Here is a 20,657-nt window from a genome sequence, read left to right on the forward strand (position 1 = left end):
AAAGCGAAGTGCTATAATAGGTCTTTATGAGGTTACATATGGAACGTAGACGTCTCTCCTGGGTGACAGATCCAATTCAAACAAGCCCTAATAAAACTGATACGCTCAACTCCTGCAGTCACAGCTTTCGTTTCTGCCTGGGATTTTCAAGCAACTCTGAGGATATCAGGCTCTTGGCTCCAATGTCATCGAACAGACTAGAAATACTCAACATACTTGAAGTAAAAGCATGGGCTATCAAATTCAGGCCCCAGCTTTTCCAAGCAAGTATACGATGGAATTGGGTTTATAAAGTGACCCCTCAAATTCAAAGTCAAGTCATTTGTTTGCCTCCACTCTTGCTATGGGAGAATCTCTCTCCTGTCTGAAGATGTCGTTTAGACATATTTTTCTAATAGTCCAAATTGATCTGTAGCCAGTGGATGCCTGTTCACATTTGCACCAACATTCTCTAGTGATTTAAAATAGTTTTAACCCCAGCCTTCTTTCATTTTACTGCGCTAAAAAAAATGACTTTGTTCCACTCGCATCGCGTAAGAGAGGTAGGACTTTCGCCTGAGTCACCCTTTTCCGTATTTTGACGAATTTTCGTCCTGTGTGTAAACACTCTGAACCACCAGGTAGACCCAGCATGGGCTTGTACAACAGTATGAATGTTTTCCCATTCCTAATGAGAACATTATTCCTTCCCTATCTTAAGATGGACTTCCTATTTTTCTTCATGGGCGCGTTGTATCAACGGCTTATAGTCAGCATATTGTGAAATCTCTGCCTTCCTCTTCCATTTCCAAGCACTAAGTCCAAGCTGTCAGCAAAAATACTGATTGTTCACTCCTAAATTCCTGAACCTGCAGTTTTATGTTACTAAATGTTATCCTACTCCTGTCATTGCAGCCCCCAGATCATTTAATTTACCTGTAGTCTGATACTCCTTTGGGTTGGCAATGCCTTCCAAATTCATGTCATGAAAAAAATATAATTGGTATACTAGCATTCTCTGTCAAATTAATTATCAAAACTGTTAAATAAGATCAGTTCTGACACCTAGTCAACGTGGGATTAAAAGTGATTTGTCCAAAGTCACATTGGAGTGCGGTGAAGAAGGTCTAAATCCCAGTGAGTTCTCTATATTAGAGAAACATTAATTTTCTTTCTAAAGGAAGATTTGCTGGGAAATATGTACTAGAAAACTGTGAGCTAGGAACAGGCTTCTTTCTAGCAAAGACAGAGCCTGCTGCAACAAAACTATTTGCAGAAAAAAGAAACTTCTTTTTGCAATATATGCATCAGTTGTTGTAGGGGAAGCTTCTTGGGTTTAGGCTGGAGTTTCTGCTCACACCAAAGGAAACTCTCAGCTTGTTTCGCTGGCCAATAATTCAGTAAGGAGTTCGTATAGAATGCAGGAATCGTTAATCCCAAGCTGTTGGCCTCAGGAAGGCGTAGTGCCAATCTACAAAGCGGTCTCTCCCTGACACTATCCTGTTCACCCATTCACTTAGTTTCTTGCTTATGAAGATTAGAAACATTTTTAAAATCAAGAAAATTGTCATGGAGCAGGAAACCATTTGCCATCCAAAATAGCCACGGGCTGGAGACTGAATTCTGGCCGCAGAAAAGAAAATGCCAGACCAAAAAGTGAGAGGAAGAAACATATCCTGGCAGGGGGAGTTGTGCTTTTTTTTCCCCCCTCTCTTTTAGCCGTTGATGTGTACTTAGGAATTGAGAATATTAGAACGAGTCCTAGGGGAATATGGATTTAATGGAAGGGGATGAAGTTGTTGTGGAAACATATCGTTTATTAAATTTTCTCATTCAGATGGTTTATTGTATGATTTATGATGACTTAAGCTTATTGTATGCCCCTTTTAAATTTGTCACATACTGATCGTGCATATGTATACAGCCATGGTACGAGTGAATTTGTGTATTCGGAACAGATAAAATGCTAGAAGAAGCCACTCCGATCAGCTGATCTACCTTTGCTTAGAGTACAGCCCTTTAATTTCACCAGTAGCAGGTCATTCCTTGTGCGTACGTTGCTATAGGATGTAGCTATATGGTAGGCGCAGCACGTATTTCAGAAACATTCTTGATGCGCAGGATTTTAAAAAGTAGCACTGTATATCATTACATCAATGTTTGTGTGTACGTATGGCCAAATATAAATAGGGCCATATTCCGGGTGGTATGTAACGTCCTGTGATTTCAGACACCTCATTTTATGTTCACACAGTCTAATTGTGAGCTTAAAACTGGAGAAAAATTTGAGGCCTGCAAAAATGTAATGCTTATCTAATGTAGTTTAGATTTGCCTTATCAGCCTGGCTGAAGAGTAGTCTATGTGTGATAGGCTTGGATTATTTATTAGGTTCAGACTGTTAATACAGGAAGACGTATGAAAAGTTGAAATGAGAGTCTGTATTGCATTTCAAAAGTGCAGTAAAGAGCTGAAGTGTTTTTAATTGCCTTTGCAGCCCTCTGCACGGCTGAGCCTGGAAGACACATGGAGATTACGGAGGCGTCTAAGCACTGACACGTACTTGACAGCTCCATCTTGAAGCCTCCCAGCCTGGGTCCCACCCCCGTGTGTCCCTGAGCTGCGTCTGACTCCAGCCTGACACAGGGGAGGCTCCAGGGGATGTTCTCAGCCATCGGGGCCCAGGTTGCTCATGTTCGAGGGTTGCTCGGCAGCTGCAGGAGGGTCTGAACTTCTGTCTGGTGGGAAGGGGCAGGGCTGGGAACAAGGGGCCAGTCCATGGGATAACACTTGTACACTTAAAACCATGCCTTTTTAGAGTTATGGCTATTCATAGGCTGAAGCTCATTTTTTCTTTTCTCTGTACTTTTCTTTCCTTTGCCACCTTCTCTCTTCTCTTCTCTTCTCTTCTCTTCTCTTCTCTTCTCTTCTCTTCTCTTCTCTTCTCTTCTCTTCTCTTCTCTTCTCTTCTCTTCTCTTCTCTTCTCTTCTCTTCTCTTCTCTTCTCTTCTCTTCTCTTCTCTTCTCTTCTCTTCTCTTCTCTTCTCTTCTCTTCTCTTCTCTTCTCCTTTTCACCTCTCCTCTCCTTCGCCTCTCTCCTCTCCTCTCCTCTCCTCTCCTCTCCTCTCCTCTCCTCTCCTCTCCTCTCCTCTCCTCTCCTCTCCTCTCCTCTCCTCTCCTCTCCTCTCCTCTCCTCTCCTCTCCTCTCCTCTCCTCTCCTCTTCTCTCCCTTTCTCTTCCACTCTTTTTATTTATATCGCTCTCAATTTCTTTAGCTCTTGTTCTTTGTCACCACATCACCAGGAGAGGAGAAAAATCAGGAAAAGATTCTGATTAAAGATCCATCATAAATTAATGAACAAAAGTGCAATCCTAGCACTTCATGCTAGAGTGGAACATTTTACAAAATCATGAAGTGAAACATAAGAACACTAGAAAAGTTTGGATTGGGGTATAAAAATTATTTGGAAGACTGTGTGCTAATCAACAGTAAATGTAAGAATCAGTTAGGCTGATAGGGCAGTGAATGACTTGTATTTTTTATACTGGAGTTTTTCAATCAGCATTTTCTGAACATGGTTTCTCATTATGATAATGATGATGGGATTAATTATCACCATGAGAACAAGTGATAATGGCACTTTGAACTGTATTTGTCACCATATGACACAGACTATTACTTGTTTTTACATTCTGCAGGATGTGTGTGCATTGCGGTGCTGACTTTCTCACCGAACAGCAGGCTAGCTGGCGAGGAGATGCGGAAGGAGGACTAACACTGACCGGGCGGGATGGCTGCCCTTTCACAGAGTCGGTACCTGGTTGCATTAAGGTAGCACCAGAAAAAACATTGAAATTAGTCCTTGGGATTAACATTCAGCTGCAGCAAATATTTTAAGCATGATGTCTAAGTGAAAATATGTGATTACCTTCTATGCAATAATATTCTTACGTAAGTCAAGTTTCCAAAGGTATTCTCAAATGAAGAAAGTTTATTTTAGCCCATACTGGAGGGGGAAAATAAACCAGAGTGGTTGGCAAAAGGAGGCAAGCTACTGTGGCTGCAGCAAACAAGTGTGCTTCTCACCACTGGGAATAAATCCACAAGTCTCAGAGTGTTTCCCTGCCTGGGGTGGCTGGCTAGAGTAGAAGGCAGGGTAAATACTGACAGTGTTGAGGTTTCCATCTGCCCTGTGTCCAATGAATATTTTAGAGAAGTATTTAAACAGAAAGTGAAAATATATAGATGCCACTAAGAGTTATTGGAAATTCAAAAATCCTGATGTGATCCTGCTTTCTCATGGGATATCCAGCTTTACAACCAAACTGTTCCTAAATCACAGCCATAACATGTGGCTAATTCTGAAAAGAGCTAACTTCTGATTCTCCTGTACATACCTGATGAACTGGCTGACAAAAAATATTCACCTGAAATTTGTTCTGTGTACGGTTTTATCATGTACTTATTATTTGTGTGAATTCCAGAAGCCATTTTTTGTCTGAAGATCTTACCAGGACAATTTGTTTTTCATATGAATGGTTACCCATATAAGAGAATGTGCTCCTGGACTTCTTTCCTTGTAATTAAATTTATTCAAGGGATGGGTAAGCACCTTCTAGTGCTATTTAGTATCTCTTACTATACTAATTAACATATAACTGACATACGCATACTCAGCTTTCATAATGTTATCCGATTAATAAGCAATAACTACCTCAGTAAATCAAACTTAAATGCCTACTTACGACAGTAAGTTTAGAACCCTCCTGCCTAGAGACTTTACTTTGATTGATTCATTAAATATTGCATTGTGATATGGGATCAGTGAAAAAAAAACTCGTGAGCAGCTTTGCCTTTTGTTTTATGTGTAAAGTTTTACACCAAGGTTTCACTGAAGTAAAAGCTCTGCAGAACACCTTGGGTAAGTGGTGGGCAGTGCCCACATCAGCCGTCTGCCAGGACCGTGCCTGACCACTGCCTGTAGGCAGGGATCGGCTGGAGAGGGAAAGGGGGACGTCAGAGTAACATATCACTTCCCGAATTTATAAGGCCATTTTGCAGATAATTAATGCCCCTGCTGGAACCATCCAAAATCCTGCTGGTGGTTTCATAAAAGATACTAGAAGCTTGATTAGGGTTGAAGAAATAAAATACCTCCAAGAGGCTGGAAGAAAAGATGGACAGCCTTCGTTTGCAAAGGCAAACGCCCCTGAAGGAGAAAGTTTAAGCTCTTCATTCTCAAGAAGATTCACAAAGTCGTGCTTTTCCTGTGGACCTCCCAGTCAGCAATGTCAGAATGAACCCTCAACTTTAGGTCACAGATTAAGGTTCGATAGAAGAAGCAGTTCTCAGACTATTCATTTTAGTGTGGAGCTTTCCATTCCAGCTATACTAGACTATTTTGGCTTCCTTCCCAATACTTAATAACAAAATGTGCTTGTTATTTATATTTAACAAATACATAGTTTTCTAGTGCAATGAAACCACTCTCTAGAGAGATATAGATATTCAGTATTATTTTATTTTTCAGAACTATATTTCTCCCAAACTTCCAGATGTGCAGCCAGCATTAAATTTCTAAGCTATTCCAGTATTTCTCATATGTTCCAATTCACATTTTTTGCCATTTTATACTCATTAAACTCCAGCAGACGTTGCACAGAGTGCTGATTACACGAAGATACCTTGGACAATGAAGGCCAAATTTACAGGGTAATTAGTTCATGGAGTTGTAGGTGGGTAAGTGAAGGAATGTGAGGGATTGGGAAGGCAGATGGTTAGTGTAATGTCTTACTTCTCTAATATAAATGGGTTTATGCAGAAAAATGAGAAACAATTACAGCAATAGAGCTATATATCTTTACATTTCAAACGTAACAAATTAGAAAATCTAAATATTTTTTAATTGTTCTGGTTTCTAATGTTTCCTTGACTCTACATTTATTTACAATGTATCTTCTGTCCTTATTTTTTTTTTCTGTTTTTGAAGGCTGTTCATTGTGAAATAGAATAAAATCAGTGAAATACAATATTTAAGTTGCGTTTCAGGTCACAGGGAGTGTCTGTTTAGGGTAAACTTTTGTATAATAAAAGGTGTTGACCCTGAGCTTACTTCTACCTTAAGGAGTTTTTGGCTGTAAAAAACGCTATTCTAAGGACAAGAATCTAACACAATGATTATTTTTTTTACTTTACTGTGAAACTCTATTTCTTGTCACTGCGTTAACCTGAAAAAGATAAAGATATATCTTCGTTTTCCTTTAAACTTTTTCCAATCATTCCTTTTTAACTCATTCCTATAATAGCCCGTTTTAAGCAACAACTCTGACAGCAAAACCTATGAGGGTTTTCAAATTCAATAACCAAGACTGGAAAGAAGGCATCCCTCATCTCCACTTTAGCTGAGTAACTGCAGATCCTTAACATTACCCTCTACACTGGAGGTCTTCAAAGTCATCAATCTGTTGGAAATATGCTGACAGCTCAGAGTGGTTCTGTAGTGTCTAAAATGTGCTGTGCTGCTCAAAGAGTGTAGTGTTCTTAGATCACTTTGAAAGAGGTGACTTATGAGGTGAAAGGTTGAGCTTTCTGTTCCTGCAGCACCTTACACGTGTCTTCGGTAGCACTGTGTACATGGGCCCAAAATGCCACGCTCAGGGGACCTGCACTCAGATGGAAATGGCACGATTCTGGTCCATCTCCCCAAGGTCAGGAAATGCTAGATGGGAGGGTGAAAGCGCAAGTGAATGGTCACCAGCAGAAAAATTGAAATAATTGTTAAGAATTTGTAGAGTATAAACCTAGCTTCAAACCTGCGCATCCTCTTTCTGGTCCTCCTACACCCCAGAAACACTTTCAGAGTTGTCATTTTCCTGATGTGGAAATATTTTGAGATGGTTTGGAACAGTTGCTATGTGGATTGTCTCTGGATCTCGTACTGGCCAGAACTGAGCTGTGGGGCTTCAGCATTCCTGTTTCCCAGCCGGATCTGCCTTCCCCCTCCTCCTGAGCAGGTTTTTGCTAAAGTCCCGGAGCACTTGTAGAGCTACGGGGATTTCTTTGGAGTACAAGGTTCCCATATTTTTCGGTTGGAGTGGTCTCTCTTTTGTTGTTTTGTTAAAATAGTTTTTAACAATGCTCTTAATTACAATAACTTCCTCATATCGTAACATTATTTTGAGCTATGCCAAAGGATATTGTGTACGGGTGCTCACAGCAGAGAGATCATACGAATTTATTGTGATTGCTGATCTTCATATGTGGGTGAATTAAAAAGGTAGCAGGATGTGTTCTGTAAAGGCTTGTATATCTCTTATTCGAGTCTCTAGCATATGGCATCGGTCTTTTCAGGGTAATAGGAAAAGGTGTTTCACTCAGAGCTTATCCCTTTTCCTATAGCAAAGTATTTAATTAGTTTTAAGTTCCCCTCCTAGAGGAATCTACTAATGATTCTTATTAGTGCACCCAGCTATAAAAAAATTAGTTATGTGTATGCACAGGATTTTTTTGTTTGTTTGTTACATGCTAATCACTGGGTTTTTTTCTGTGGTAGGTTTCAAACTAAGGTGCCAGTCGCTTTCCGAGTAATAGTGAAAGATCTCCAGGTGCTTTCATTCCTGGTGCGAGATACTTTATTTTTTTTATATATGTAAGAGTGTGTGTGTGTTTAGGTAAAGACGATATTGCCTCTTCTTCAAAAATTATTTGCTGTGATAGGGAATAGACTGATAATTTTTTCACCAAATAACGTCTGTGGCACTTGGTATTCCTTACAGAGGAAAGGCCAGTGTCCTGCATCTTCTAGGAGGAACGTCCTTTGGTGGCCACCTGGCAGAGATGGAGCTCATGGCAATAGAAAGAACTGACTTGCATGAAATGCTGTCCATGATTCCTCCAGGTCAGTGCGGTTGCCAGCTGTATAAATCAATCCCAAGTTGCTTGGTTAAAATGCAGTTAGGTGAAATGGGGCTTCTCTCCTGCAGTAATGTTTTGGCTTTGGAGAAACATTTCTGTCCCAAGTTCCCCTCTTTGCATTGTGATAGAGGGCCACACACTGAGGATTTTACATGAAAACCCCTGGGGGATAGTCAAGGGAAGCTGCTACAGAATTATTTTCCTAATGGTGCGGGGGATAAAAAGGTGTCTGATGAGTCTGAGCAGAAAGCAGAGGAGCTGTGTTAGCAGCTCCGTACCTCTAGACAAAGGCGAAATCCTCATCACTAAGGCAGGAACTAGAAACACGGTTCCAGCCTTTGAGAGACTACGGGCTGCTAAGAGCATCTCAGGGACCCAGAGCTACCACCCGCTGACACCGGACACCCGGCCGCGCAGAAACTGTCACGGTACGGAGACATTCCCACCGAGAATTACTCAGGTGTGCTGGGAAAGGGGCTATAAAGAGATGCTGATGAAATTACCATGGAGAGAGTTTTGCTTTCATTCGCTGATGGGTTCCTTTTCTCCTAACAGAGTTTTCTCTGCCATGGTTGTAGTTGCAGTGTGTGTGTGCTTTTTGCTTGTTGCATATTAATGTTCTGCAGGTTCCCCTGGGAACATGTTGATTCTGGATAAGACTTCAAGATTAGTTTCCAGAGGAACCTCAGGCTATTTGAGCCTGCTTCTTTCTCCCATCAGCATCGCCCAACGTAGGGGTTCTGCACATAGTCGGCGGCTGATCTTCATTAATTTCACCTTCATTACATCCCTTCAGATTATTTGCATGTGAATTTTTAGGCCTCAAAATGTCACCAGCTAACTGTCAGTTTTAAAGGAATGTTAAGATTCTTCATAAAAATGTTGGTAAACAGGATGGCAATATTCTTTTCATGTGAAAATTCAAATATACATTAGGACTTGGCATAAAAACGTCTTTAGAAGGCAAGATGAGGATTCAACATGCAAATTTAAGGTTGCTCCCTTCCGAATATTACAGTCACGATGTTGATCGTCGCTGTAGTACATGATCACCTGCTCCTTTTCCATCAACATACTATTACGGTATTCACACTTAATTGTGTCCATTTTTAGCTTGAAAACCAATGGTTTCTTCTGTACTTTAAAAAAATCACAGGGGGATAAAGAGTGATGTAGATTAAGTATTATCAATCTCAAAGCTTACCATTTAGTCCTGGAGCTGATTAATGTTGCGCTTGCAAATATTTGAAGGGGATGCATTCTGATGTTTCTCATGTTAATGAATAAAGCTTGGCGTCTAAAGCCATCTAAGTCAGTTAGATACCCAAGCAGCATCAAACCGTAGTGGGAATTGGGTCTTTAAACCCCTTCAACTACATTTGAGACTTCTGTCTGATGAATTCCACCACATACCAATAATTTCTGCTGAATAGGAATCCGCCTTAGGTTCAGTACTTAGGCTTTTCTTTCCCTTGTTCTTTTGTCTCCTTTGCCTTTGATGTCTTTGTCTTCAGTTTGTCTTTGGTCAACAAATGTCATTTTATTTCAAGTTGCCTTATACGAGCACCGTGCTCCAGCAAACCCACATATGCATTTTGGACCAAATTCTGACTGCCTTAGGTTTAAAGTCAGTTAGATTTCCTATGCGTAAGACAAGTATGATTTTATGTCCTCTCTGTAAGGTCATATGGATGGTGAGTGGTTCTGATATGTTAATACTATTCTCCAGATCAGTGGATCTTCTCCACCAGAAGCTACAATGTGTAAGTGACACACTTGCACTGCAGGAATACTGGTTCTGACCCCAGGTCTCCAGTATATTAGTTGCTTTGCTGCAATACCTTTGGGCAAAGCCATTCAACCGTATCGCAAACAACTTGCTTTAAGACTGGAGCACATACTGTTTACTGTATAATCCTCTCTAATGCTCTATTTTTTTTTTCTTGAGAAAAGATTAAAGAACAGAATTACATTGGAACTGGTGGAGGCATGATCCATGCCCCCTTGATTATATGGAAACATTAAAATATCATCAGCATGTTAATTTTATCAACTGAACTGTATGAGATTTATTCATATCTCTTATCTATTACATTAGTCTGGAAATACAATTTATTCTGATGGTGAGAATGTCAGACAGAGAGACCAGAAACATCTGGACTTCTTAATATGAAACAAATTTTCTAGGATGTATATTGCCACTTTAAAATTAATTCTGCTAATAAGGAGGCAGAAATTTCATAGCCTATTGATCTTTCTAAACAGAGCCCCAGCCCTTTATTGGGGTAAAACAGGTAGATCCTGGGAAGGTTCCTTTGAGGATTTGTAGTTCACATGTCTTCTGTTACACATTTGAATATCAAAAACAATAGATTATTTTAGCATACTAATAGAAAATACACAACAGCAGATAAAACCCAGCCATTGCAAACTACGGGATTAATAAAAATCAATAAAAATTCTCCTAGAAAAACAACATATCTTAAACATTTCCCAGGTCTGAATTGGTGGATTTTCTTTCTAAACATATAAAATCGATATTAATTAAAACCAACCATAAAAACCCCAAACCCTAGCCCATTGAAAGATAGTTTTCATTTAAAAAATATATTGTATTACACAAGGTAGATTACCACAGAACGTTTTCAGCCATGGAGGAGCGCGAGTAACATTTCTACTCTGACTACGTGGTATTTGGGGGTACTTGTGCTGGGAAGCACATGGAAGCGAAGGACCACATGCGGCTCGCGCCCGCCTGGCAGGCGCCCATTCCCATTTTACTTGGAGCAGGGAAGACAAAGCAGAGCAGTGAGCTCTAATTCAAACTATCCCTTTCAGGCTGCTCCAGGATGGCTGCATTTATACGCAACTTCGCCTCGAAGTCCCAGGCTAGCCCATGGCAATAACTTCATAATTGTTCTGGGAAGAGACTCAGCACAGCCATCTTATGCACAAGTAAACAGGCATCTATAAGATTAAGAATTATATGCCAGGGCTTTGACACAACCATCAGTTATGCCAGATGCAAATAATTTATTCTTTGTCAGTTCAAATATACAATCTTATTTGGATGGCTTAAATTTATACTGGCACCAAAATAGAGCAAGCAATATTATTTAAGTGTGGTGTTGAAACCACAGATACGCATCTCAGATGACCCGAAAAGTGGAAGAAAAATGTTAGTTATATTTTCTGAAAGAAACTCATCATTGTTACGTAATGATAGCTGATGTAATGACTTAGCCTTGTTGTGCAATAATATGATATCAGATGTTGGGAGATGTATCTTGCCTTGACGTACACCGTAGCCAGGCATTTTCAGGTGCCGTGCTCTCCTTGTGATAACTCTTAACAGCAAAAGGATTGCTTCTCCTCTGGCCTTGTTCAAAAGAAAAAGCAAGTGCCAGTAACTCGATAGGTAGGCAGGGCATTCTTCCGTTTTGACTTCAATAATTTCGTTTTGGGGTTTTGGTAGCTCTTCCGTTAGAGCGGTCAAATATTGGGGATCAGAAATCCAAGTGGCATTTACTTCTGAAATGCAAAATATTCAGTTTAGGTTTTCCAAAGCAAAGCAAAGCAAAGCAAAGCACATAGAGAAAGAGCAGGAGAGGAATTAAGGCAGTTGCTATTGCAGAACTGCAGTTTTGCCAAGGTGAAGCTGGGTCGGACGCTCAGTTTCCTTGGGATGCGAAGAGGTTGCTCAGACATTGCCTTAGCCTTGCAAAACAAGCTAACATATAGCTTCAGCTCAGCGCAGACGCATGGAACCACTTAACTTTATGCACAGTGAGCACTCCAGTGTGTAAAGTTAAACATGAGCCTCCGAATTAAGATTAAGGCCTTCAGCTTTTAAATAGCACCTTAAACGTTTAGTTTATGTTTGGTGAGTCTGTCAAATAATTTGTTCCCATGCCATCAGCTGAAAATCCCGCTCACTTTATAGGAGTTCAGCTTACATGGATTTACTGGACAACAGAATAAGTGAAATTTAAGACACACATCTTAAGCTGAGTTCATAACGGCCCACATTTCCAATAACAAAACTAGCAGTGACAGTGATATATGGCTTTTTTTATGAGACCTGATAACTGATGGATATGTGATCTTATAAATGCTTAGACAAACTAATGCACATAATTATATTTTCCATTTGAAGTCTATTGCTAGGCATTCTAATACAATATCATTAGTCGAAATGGCCACAATGATACAGCTTGGGCAGTTTGTCACAGTAATTACGGGGTGATTATTTTTGACTGGAATAAAGATTTCAGTTTTAGTATGGTAGAAAGCATAATCACAAATTAGAAACAGTCTCAGAATAAAAAAATATCGGGGAGAGAGACTTTAAATATGGATTATAGTGCAATTCTAAAACAATTTCTTTTAAAAAGTGCACTCGTTTGGCTGGATACGTGACTTTATACCAAGCTTCTGCCCAAAAGGATGACACTTACCTAATTAACAGTTCCAGTGTGTAAGGTTTTAATAAAAAGGAAAAATCTAGGCATCGTAAGGAAGGCTTGTCTTATAATTTACATAACTGCTAAAATAGGCTTTCTTTTTTCAATCGACAAAAAAATAGATCATTTGTCTTCACCGTTTTCAGGATGGTTGATTAAAGTAGACAGTGTCCTAACATCTGTATTGAAAACTATATTAATCAATTGATTAATCACGAGGCATTAATCAAAATCTTCCCTAAGTGTTTTAGTTTTGGAGCAGCTCTTAGTATTTTCTATCAGATTCCTTTTAAGGTGTCCATTATAAAGATTAAATTTGGGTGGTAAATATTGAGGGGTTGAAGCACATGTGGCTTTCTACTTGAAGGTCACAGCCATTGCTCATTAGTGTTACTTTTAATGGGATAAGAAGCAAAAGTTTTTAATACGTGACTACATCAATTAATCAAATACACATTTGATTTCCTTTCCAGTAAGCAGTCCATATTTTCAGCATGTGCAGAGAAATTTCTAGTGATCTAAACCTTTGAATACTTCAGGCTATGCTGAAGCACATTCCATGTATTTAAGGAACTTAAATTGTACTTGCAGCTATAATGAGCTGATGCACTAACGATAATACAGTAAATTATTCTCTGCTGTTTTTAAGTATTCTGCTTCACAAAAATTCATTTAAAGGAATCCCGATCAGTTTTCATTAAGGCTATATTTAAATAATCTGATTTTTTCCCATCCAATGAATGTAAAACTTCAGACTGCTGTCATGAAGTGTTTTAGAATGAAAGAAGGTATTTTGAGTGTTTAGTTGATTCAAGTGAACCATGGAGGACCTATGCAACAAAGCTGATCATCTGAGAATTTAACTCTGTTTGGTTTTGCTCATTCCTATTTGTTTTTTCCAGTATGAAACATTAAATACCAGTACTCAAGTAAATGTATTTTTTGAAGCATCAATTACAGTACAAAAGAAAACCACTGATTACCCATCTCTTCATGTGCATAAAAATGTTTCTTCATCTTGCAATCCCTCTGTAAGTGATTCTTTAAGAAAGATTTACTGAATCCTCATTGTGGCTGCTCTTATGACAGACTAGAAATACCTACATTTCTACCGAATGCTTTTTCCACAGGGGGGAAATGAAAAAAGGAACACCAAACCCAAGCAGACGTTATTTGTATTTATTTGGATATTCAAGTATACCAAAAAATGTGCATCTGGCATTCCCATCATCTTTGGCAAAAGTTTAAAGGAACAAGAAATCAAAGCACAGCAAATTAAATCCTGCAGCCACTTCCCAGTGCCTGAAGAAGCTGCCCTAAAAAAAATGAAGCACTTTTCTAGGTAGTCCTATTTTTGTTCCTGCCCATAGATTACCAACTACTAATTTCATAATGTTCCTAACTGCTCATGTTTAAGGTGACGTGGTCAAGCTGAACTAAGTACAGACAGAGGTCTGTTAAATCAGCAGCTCTTTACTCATTGGAGTGGCAGCGGCCCCTGGGGCCGGGCATCCTCAGGAGCCCCTTTGTGCTGGTCACTCCAGCGGGATTCCTGGCCTGGCCTTGAGTTTGGGTCTGCGGGGATGGCCCAGGCGGAGGCTCCCATCACACCCCCGGGAAGCCCGTTGTGACCCAGCGAGGGGGCATCAGCAAGAGGAGTGGGAGCAGGAACCGGCTTTCACCCTCTGTCTGGAGGCAGAGCGTTTAAAGCAGCACTTCTAATCAGATTAAGGAAGCCAATCGGTACTGATTTGCACTACCTACTGATTACGTTATAATTCTTAAAAGCCACTTTGATGTGTGTTTACCGGTTTCTACATACGGCAGAAGAGTTATTACATATTTAAAGCCATTAAAATGCACGGGAAATTTTGTCCGCCTTTAAAAATGATACCGGACGGCTTGTCATATAATTTTGTGAAAAAGAAACATGTGTCTTAAAGTCTTGAAATAATCAACAATACATATTTGGAAATAAAATAAAACCTGCGCTGCTCTTCCACAGCTGAGTTCTGTTTTCATTTTGCTGTTGATGGTGAAGGTTGGTTGCCTTCAGCAGGAAAGGAAATGCAATCTGCATAATTCCCATTAGTTCTTCATCGCGCAAATATATACTGATAATAATTCTGTAGTGGGTTAGTTTGTGGCTAATCATCTTTATACTTAGCAGCAGGTGCTGTGGCAGCATTGGAAAAAGTATCATGCATTTTAGAAATTACTGCTGTACAATTTATCTATAATGCACCTTTCTTTTTAATAAAATTATGTTCAACAGTTCATCAGTTTAGCTCACGGAGAACACTACTGTGACATTGGTGTGTAGGTTTTATCAGTATTTTATTACCAAATGCCACTGCTTTTTTTTTTTTTTTTTTTTTTTTTTTTTGTTTGTTTTGTTTTTTAATGGAAACATGGTCCAGAGAAAAGAGCCATTCAAATACCGAATAGTCAGCAGCACCTACAGGCTGTTCTGCATTTTAGACTACAAAGAAAATATAAATGAAACGGCTTCAGACCACTCTGATTCTGGGTGTGGGAAATAAGTTTGTCATTTCAAGTTTGCCATTATGGTTTGTTTAGGAAAAAATGAGGAGGTAAATACAGGCTTATAGGGAAACGGACCTGATCGCTCGACTGCTGTTGCTTGGAAGAATTTGGAAAAGGGAAGATTAAAGGAATTGTCTCTGCAAAACAGAATAGAATAGAATATTTGTTTCAGTTGGAAGGGGCCTACAACCATCATCTAGTCCGAAAACTAGTGGAGAGGTTTAATGAAGCCACAGAACTTATACGTGATTCTGGGTTTGGTTTTTTTTCCCCACATATTCTTATAGTGCCTGCAATAACCACTCTGGAAAAGAATCTTGAACCGCTGCCATACAACCGAAACTTCTGGTCATGGCTGAATTATGACTAATGCCTTTCCTCCTAACATAAATGCTGCCTTCGCTTCACCCCGTTTTCTTCCCCAGGAAGATGGTAAGAGACAAACTGAACCTGAGCATCAGCGTATATGATAAAAGGAAAAAAATATGAAGGAAAAATGAAGTTTGGGGAAAGAATGGGAAGGTGTGGATAAAAACCTTAAAGACACTAAAAAATGGAAATATACAACAAAATTGAAATAATAAAATATCCAATGATTTTGAGTAATGAGTAACAGAGTGTTGGCTAGAGGTGAGGAAGGAAGGAGAACACAAAAAAGGGAAAGATAAAAGATGAATAAGTTTCAAAAAAGAGAAGGAAGGCAAAAGTAATGGACATAGTATGAGTTTAAAATTATTTTAAAGAAAACAATGTTTTTGTAGCTCTTATTAAAAAAACCTTTTTAGTCCCATGAAACCCACGTGCAGGAAAATGTGCAAAGTCTGCATAAAGCATGCAGCCTTCAAAACTGGATACCTGGAGTTAAAGGCTTCCATTTTTATTGATGAGAGTTGGAGAAATGCAGTTGTATTCAGAAGAATTTGCTGAAAAACCCAAACAGGTTCGAAAAATCTTAGTGAAAGTTCTCTGGTTTTAATCATTCTTGGTAGAAAATTTCAGTTGTAATTAAAATACTGTTTACCTAAATTGAAAATCTCTAATGCAAAAGTAGATAAAAATAAAAGTTTAAATTTTTTTTCTTTCAAAGTATATTTTTTAACGAGAAAAGAATTTTACAGGAAAGCGATAGTGTCTGATCAGTCTTAATCTTTGGTAAATTAGTGTTTTGGATAGAAAAAAAGGTAACAGAAAATTGTGACTAGCAGCTGGGTACATTTGAAAATAAATTGATTTCTGAGATACTGTTCAAGGATACCAGCTGCAGGTGGGGTTCTTGACATTTCTGAAAAAAACCCAACTAGATAATTTTGATAATAAAAATAGACATGGGAGCCTAAGTTTTGACCACAAAATGGTAAACTTTAAATTCTGTATAAGTTCTCGTTCAATTTGGTGAAGTTTTGTGTCAGATCTTACTCTCAAGAGTAAAAAAGACATTTCCTTGGGTTTTTAAGAAAACTGAATTTATATAAAATATTATCCTGAGTTGAATTTTCATTTTTCACCATGCATTATATGTTTTACCTTTTCCTAAATTTTCTATTCTATTCTATTCTATTCTATTCTATTCTATTCTATTCTATTCTATTCTATTCTATTCTATTCTATTCTATTCTATTCTATTCTATTCCAGTCTGTTCTATTCACATAGCTTAAAAAATTCCAGATGTTCACATTGCTTTTAACATATTCTGGTTCTGTATGTTTGCAGGAAACTAACAAATGTGCTCCTCACTTTGATATAATTTTGGGGTTTTTTTGTTAGTCCTTTGTGCAAAGCAAGCAATGTGTTTTACTGTTGAGGGACCGTATCCCGCCACTGGTTTCCTGTAGCTTTTAACATCCATCTGTATATGAACGTGTCAGACTCTTCTTTTGCTCTACAGGTGATACAGATATGTTCTTCAGCCGCAGTAATATTTATTTAAGTCTTTCTTTTTTTAAGGGAACAGAAACAATATGGGATGCTTATGTTCAAGCTGAAAAAATTCAGTGTAGTCTATAACTCCATAACTCATGTCGAAAACTCATTTAGGTGTCTCCCTATTTAGGTCTCCTCTCAATGAAGAGGCAACAGCAGAGGAGGTGGGGAGGCTGTTGTATGGTATCGATAGAACTACTGACATTTTGTGGGATAGGTTGTATGGCTGGAATATTAAAAACAATTGTTATTATCCGTTTCATTAAAAGGAAAAGGAGAAGGAAAAAAAAAAAGACAGGTATGGATGAAATGTAAAAGTTTCCTGTCTATGAGACAACATCTGTTTAAACTGAATATTTCCATATTAACCAGGTGACTTCTATTCAAGAGTCTTAAAGGAACCAGGCTAGGAACTCTATGAGCTGCTACAGTTATTTTTTAAGATATCTTGGACATGGTGTTTGGAACATTTTTCAGTAAAGCCAAGAACAACAAGGAAATACATCTGAGAGCAAAGGCGGCGTGCTGGGGCATTGCCCGGGCTCAGTGACACAGGGACCTCCAGGCCTCCTGGGGACTTGTCCAGCCAGCTGGTTCGCATGCGCCCTCACGAGAGGCTTGGTGCAACCCCCGAACGACCAAAGGGGACTGTCACCCACAGATAGTGAGCTCTCCTAAGAGGGCTTCAGGGCTGCTCTTTTGTTTCCAGTGCCTGCACTTCAAGGAGGAGCATGAACTTGCTGACAAGAGTTCACAGGACGACTACAAATAGGAACTGTTTGAAATGAGCCTTACGATGTGAGGTTTAAGGAGGTCAGCCTTCATGTCGGTGGTGGTTCGGAGGTGACCCGAGTGCCTTCTGCGCTGCTGCGGAACGGAAAGACACCGGCTGCTCTTCGGAGGTTTTGTTCATTTTTTAACTTTGCAGACAGTAATATTTGGAGGTTGAAGTTAGGCCATCTCAGCCTGGAATTAAAACTCGCCTTTCCTGCAGAACGAGTGACTGAGGTCTGGATCAAATCACTGGGAGGCAGTGGGCTACCCTTCCCTTCACATCCTTGATAAGAGCTTAGATTTTAAAAATAATATATACATGTTTAGTTCAGATTCTACAGAACACCCTAAGCCTGGGATTTGCAGAAAGCCAGTTGTCCTTTCACAACTACTTTCGCATGGGCTACTCTGCCCCAAACAGCAGAGAAATGCAGATGGAACAGCTTAGAAAAAGGTACAGAACAGTTGGCTGGGAGGCGATGGATGGGAAAGGTTTTAATGAGAAGGTTTTACCCAATGACCATTTTGACAGGATCTCAGTGCTGCTGAGACGAGACTGACCTTCCTGTGGCTGCTGGCAGGGCTGGTGGGGATGCCCAGGAGCCCACTTTTGTGCCTCTAATGCATTTCTGAGCCTCCCAAGGAAACTCAGCTCTCTGGATTATTTATGTGGGCTATCACGGCTCTATCAGTTGGTTACTGTCGTTGTTTTGGTATGTGGAGCAGGTGTTTAGTAAGCAAATCCAGGGAGGGATTAAGAAAAATGGGAACTAAAAGAAATTTTGTATTTGTATTGGAGGAGCTTTTTTTGCAGTGCCGCTGCATGTGGCGTCTAGTGGGCCTTGTAAAGAGCTGTTAGATTTATATTCTTTGTAACTCAAAAAGAGAGATGAATTTTCTTGGAAGTCAGTAGCTTCTTAGATGTTTCTGTACCATAAATCAACTTCCCGATCCAGATGGATGTTTAATCTAATGACTGTCAGCAATGGGGCACAGCAAGCTCATGCTGATAGAAGCTCAACCCACCTCAGTCCTCAGTTTTACTTCAATATATATTAAATGAGAACTTCTACTGTAGCATCCACACGTGTTTTCTGGTAGGCTGTGATGTCTCTTCCAAGTTAAGCACGGACTCCTTTATAGACCTGTATTTGCAGAATGGCTACTAGATTAAAATTTAAAAAAAAAAAGTAATTACAACATATATTCTCCAAAGAGAATATTTACTCTTGAAGTCTATTGTATAAAGATAGCAAAGGTAAGAAATCTAGAAATAGGGCCTAGAACATCCATGCCACAATTATAAGAAAACCCAAAATATTCTTACAAATAAGCAGTTTCATATAGCTGTTTTTATGGTTATTTTTATTTCTAGTGTAACTCCTAGGAGCCATAGCAGTAATACAAGCTAAGGACTCTTCCTGCCCCTGTGGTGCCTCTTCCCTCCAACATAAGGATAAGCAGAAGCATTCCTCTGGACATACTGCATGTCTGTGTGTTATTATTACTACTAGTGTCTACTATTATTATTAATTATTTTAGGGTACTCACGGGGGGCTATCCCGAACTTTGATCTAGCTCAGCATCTTCTCCAGCCAAGAGAAGACGCCAAGAGAAGAATCTAAGAGCAGGGCAACTGTATATGATACTGTTTAGTGCCCATTTTTAGAACCCAGAATGAAAAAAAGAGAGGTTTTTTACTATTTAAGATTAAAAAATATATATATATTTTTAGGTTTGTGTCCTATTTCAGCCCGGAGTATCTTTCAAAAGCCAAATTATTGAGCCTTAGAAATGAAGACTGCAAATGAAAAAAAATGAATGCAAGTTTAATGATGGCATTGGAAATGTCAGAGGAATGACAGAGCTACTGCATTTGCTATGACTGCTCCCTGACTGCTCTTCTTTATTGGCATGTGTGCCTCGATTGTTCAAACTACACAATGTCTGAACATTGATGTCATATTTTTGTTATTGCAAAAAGCCTACATTTGACCTTTCTTTGTAACTGTGACACTAGTTGAATTCTGCTTTAGTTCATGGCAATTTACTAAATCCTTTGAGAATTCACTAGTTAATTATTGCCAAGTGAATTTTTAATTTGCTTCTATGATTACATTGGTGAATACAGTCATTAGTGGGAAATTTATTTTAGAAATTGGCACTAGAGGGAGCTAAGTAATTGTATCATTTATGTATCTAGGAAGGAAAAAAAAAGAACATTCATTAAAAACTTGCTTTTTTCTGAACCTGCTGATTTTACAAATATGGCAGCTATGCCTCAGCAAATTATAAGCGATAATGAATTAGTTAATTTTCCTTACTGAAAACTGCTATGCTAAGATTATTAAATTACTGTATTTCTATTTAGTGAAACTAGCTACCAGTCAGTAAATTAGGATTTCTAGGACTCTTTTGGGAGGTGGATTTTTTTGTGACTATTATCCTTGTTTATCATTATTTTGGTCTTAACAGAATTAAAACGCTCACAGATACCCTCCCGAAGTACAAGTTTGTTCCCAAATGCATTACAGGATGGATGGCCCTGTCGGATGCTGCAGCTCTGTAAGAGGAGCCGGAGGAGGTCCCTCTAGGGCAGACCCTGAAGCCTTTCTGGACCACACCAGAGCCACGCCTGGACACAAAGTGCCGTGGTTTCCAGTCCAATGTCCGCTTAAATCAGTGGAGTCCCCTCTTGATTTAGTGGCAGCTGACTCAGGACATCTGTCTTCATAGCTCGCAGGCCAGCCTCACGCTGGTCCCCATCCCCGATGCGCACCCCCGTGCCGCCGACCTGCCAGGGGTGTAGGTTTGGCTGCGGTTCAGCACATCCCGTAATTATCCCCAAATGGCTGTGCTGCTTGTGCTCCACAGCTCTGGCCGTCTGAAGAAACTGCGACGTTTAGCGTGACATAACCCTTCTGGTTCTACATGAAAAGTTGTTTCATCTGAAGGTGGTTTAAGGAGGGCTTTGCAGTTCACCTGGAACCCCCTGTGCTCCCTGGGTTATTGCTGAATGACTTCTCACTCCAGTTTTTTATATATCTTAAAGGAAAGAAA

General features: G+C 39.4%; 1 protein-coding gene across 1 annotated transcript in view; it reads left to right on the plus strand.

Moving 5' to 3' along the window:
- Positions 1–14,357, plus strand: part of LOC135313338 (uncharacterized) — a 342,721-nt gene extending 328,364 nt beyond the window's left edge. Inside the window, exons 22-25 of the mRNA XM_064450993.1 lie at positions 2,475–2,662; positions 3,677–3,809; positions 7,754–7,875; positions 13,258–14,357. The gene's annotated coding sequence lies outside the window, so the exon portion shown is untranslated. The remainder of the gene's footprint in view (positions 1–2,474; positions 2,663–3,676; positions 3,810–7,753; positions 7,876–13,257) is intronic.
- The last annotated feature ends 6,300 nt before the right edge of the window (positions 14,358–20,657 follow it).

This window comes from Phalacrocorax carbo, chromosome 5, assembly GCF_963921805.1.
Source record: "Phalacrocorax carbo chromosome 5, bPhaCar2.1, whole genome shotgun sequence".
Lineage (NCBI taxonomy): Eukaryota > Metazoa > Chordata > Aves > Suliformes > Phalacrocoracidae > Phalacrocorax > Phalacrocorax carbo.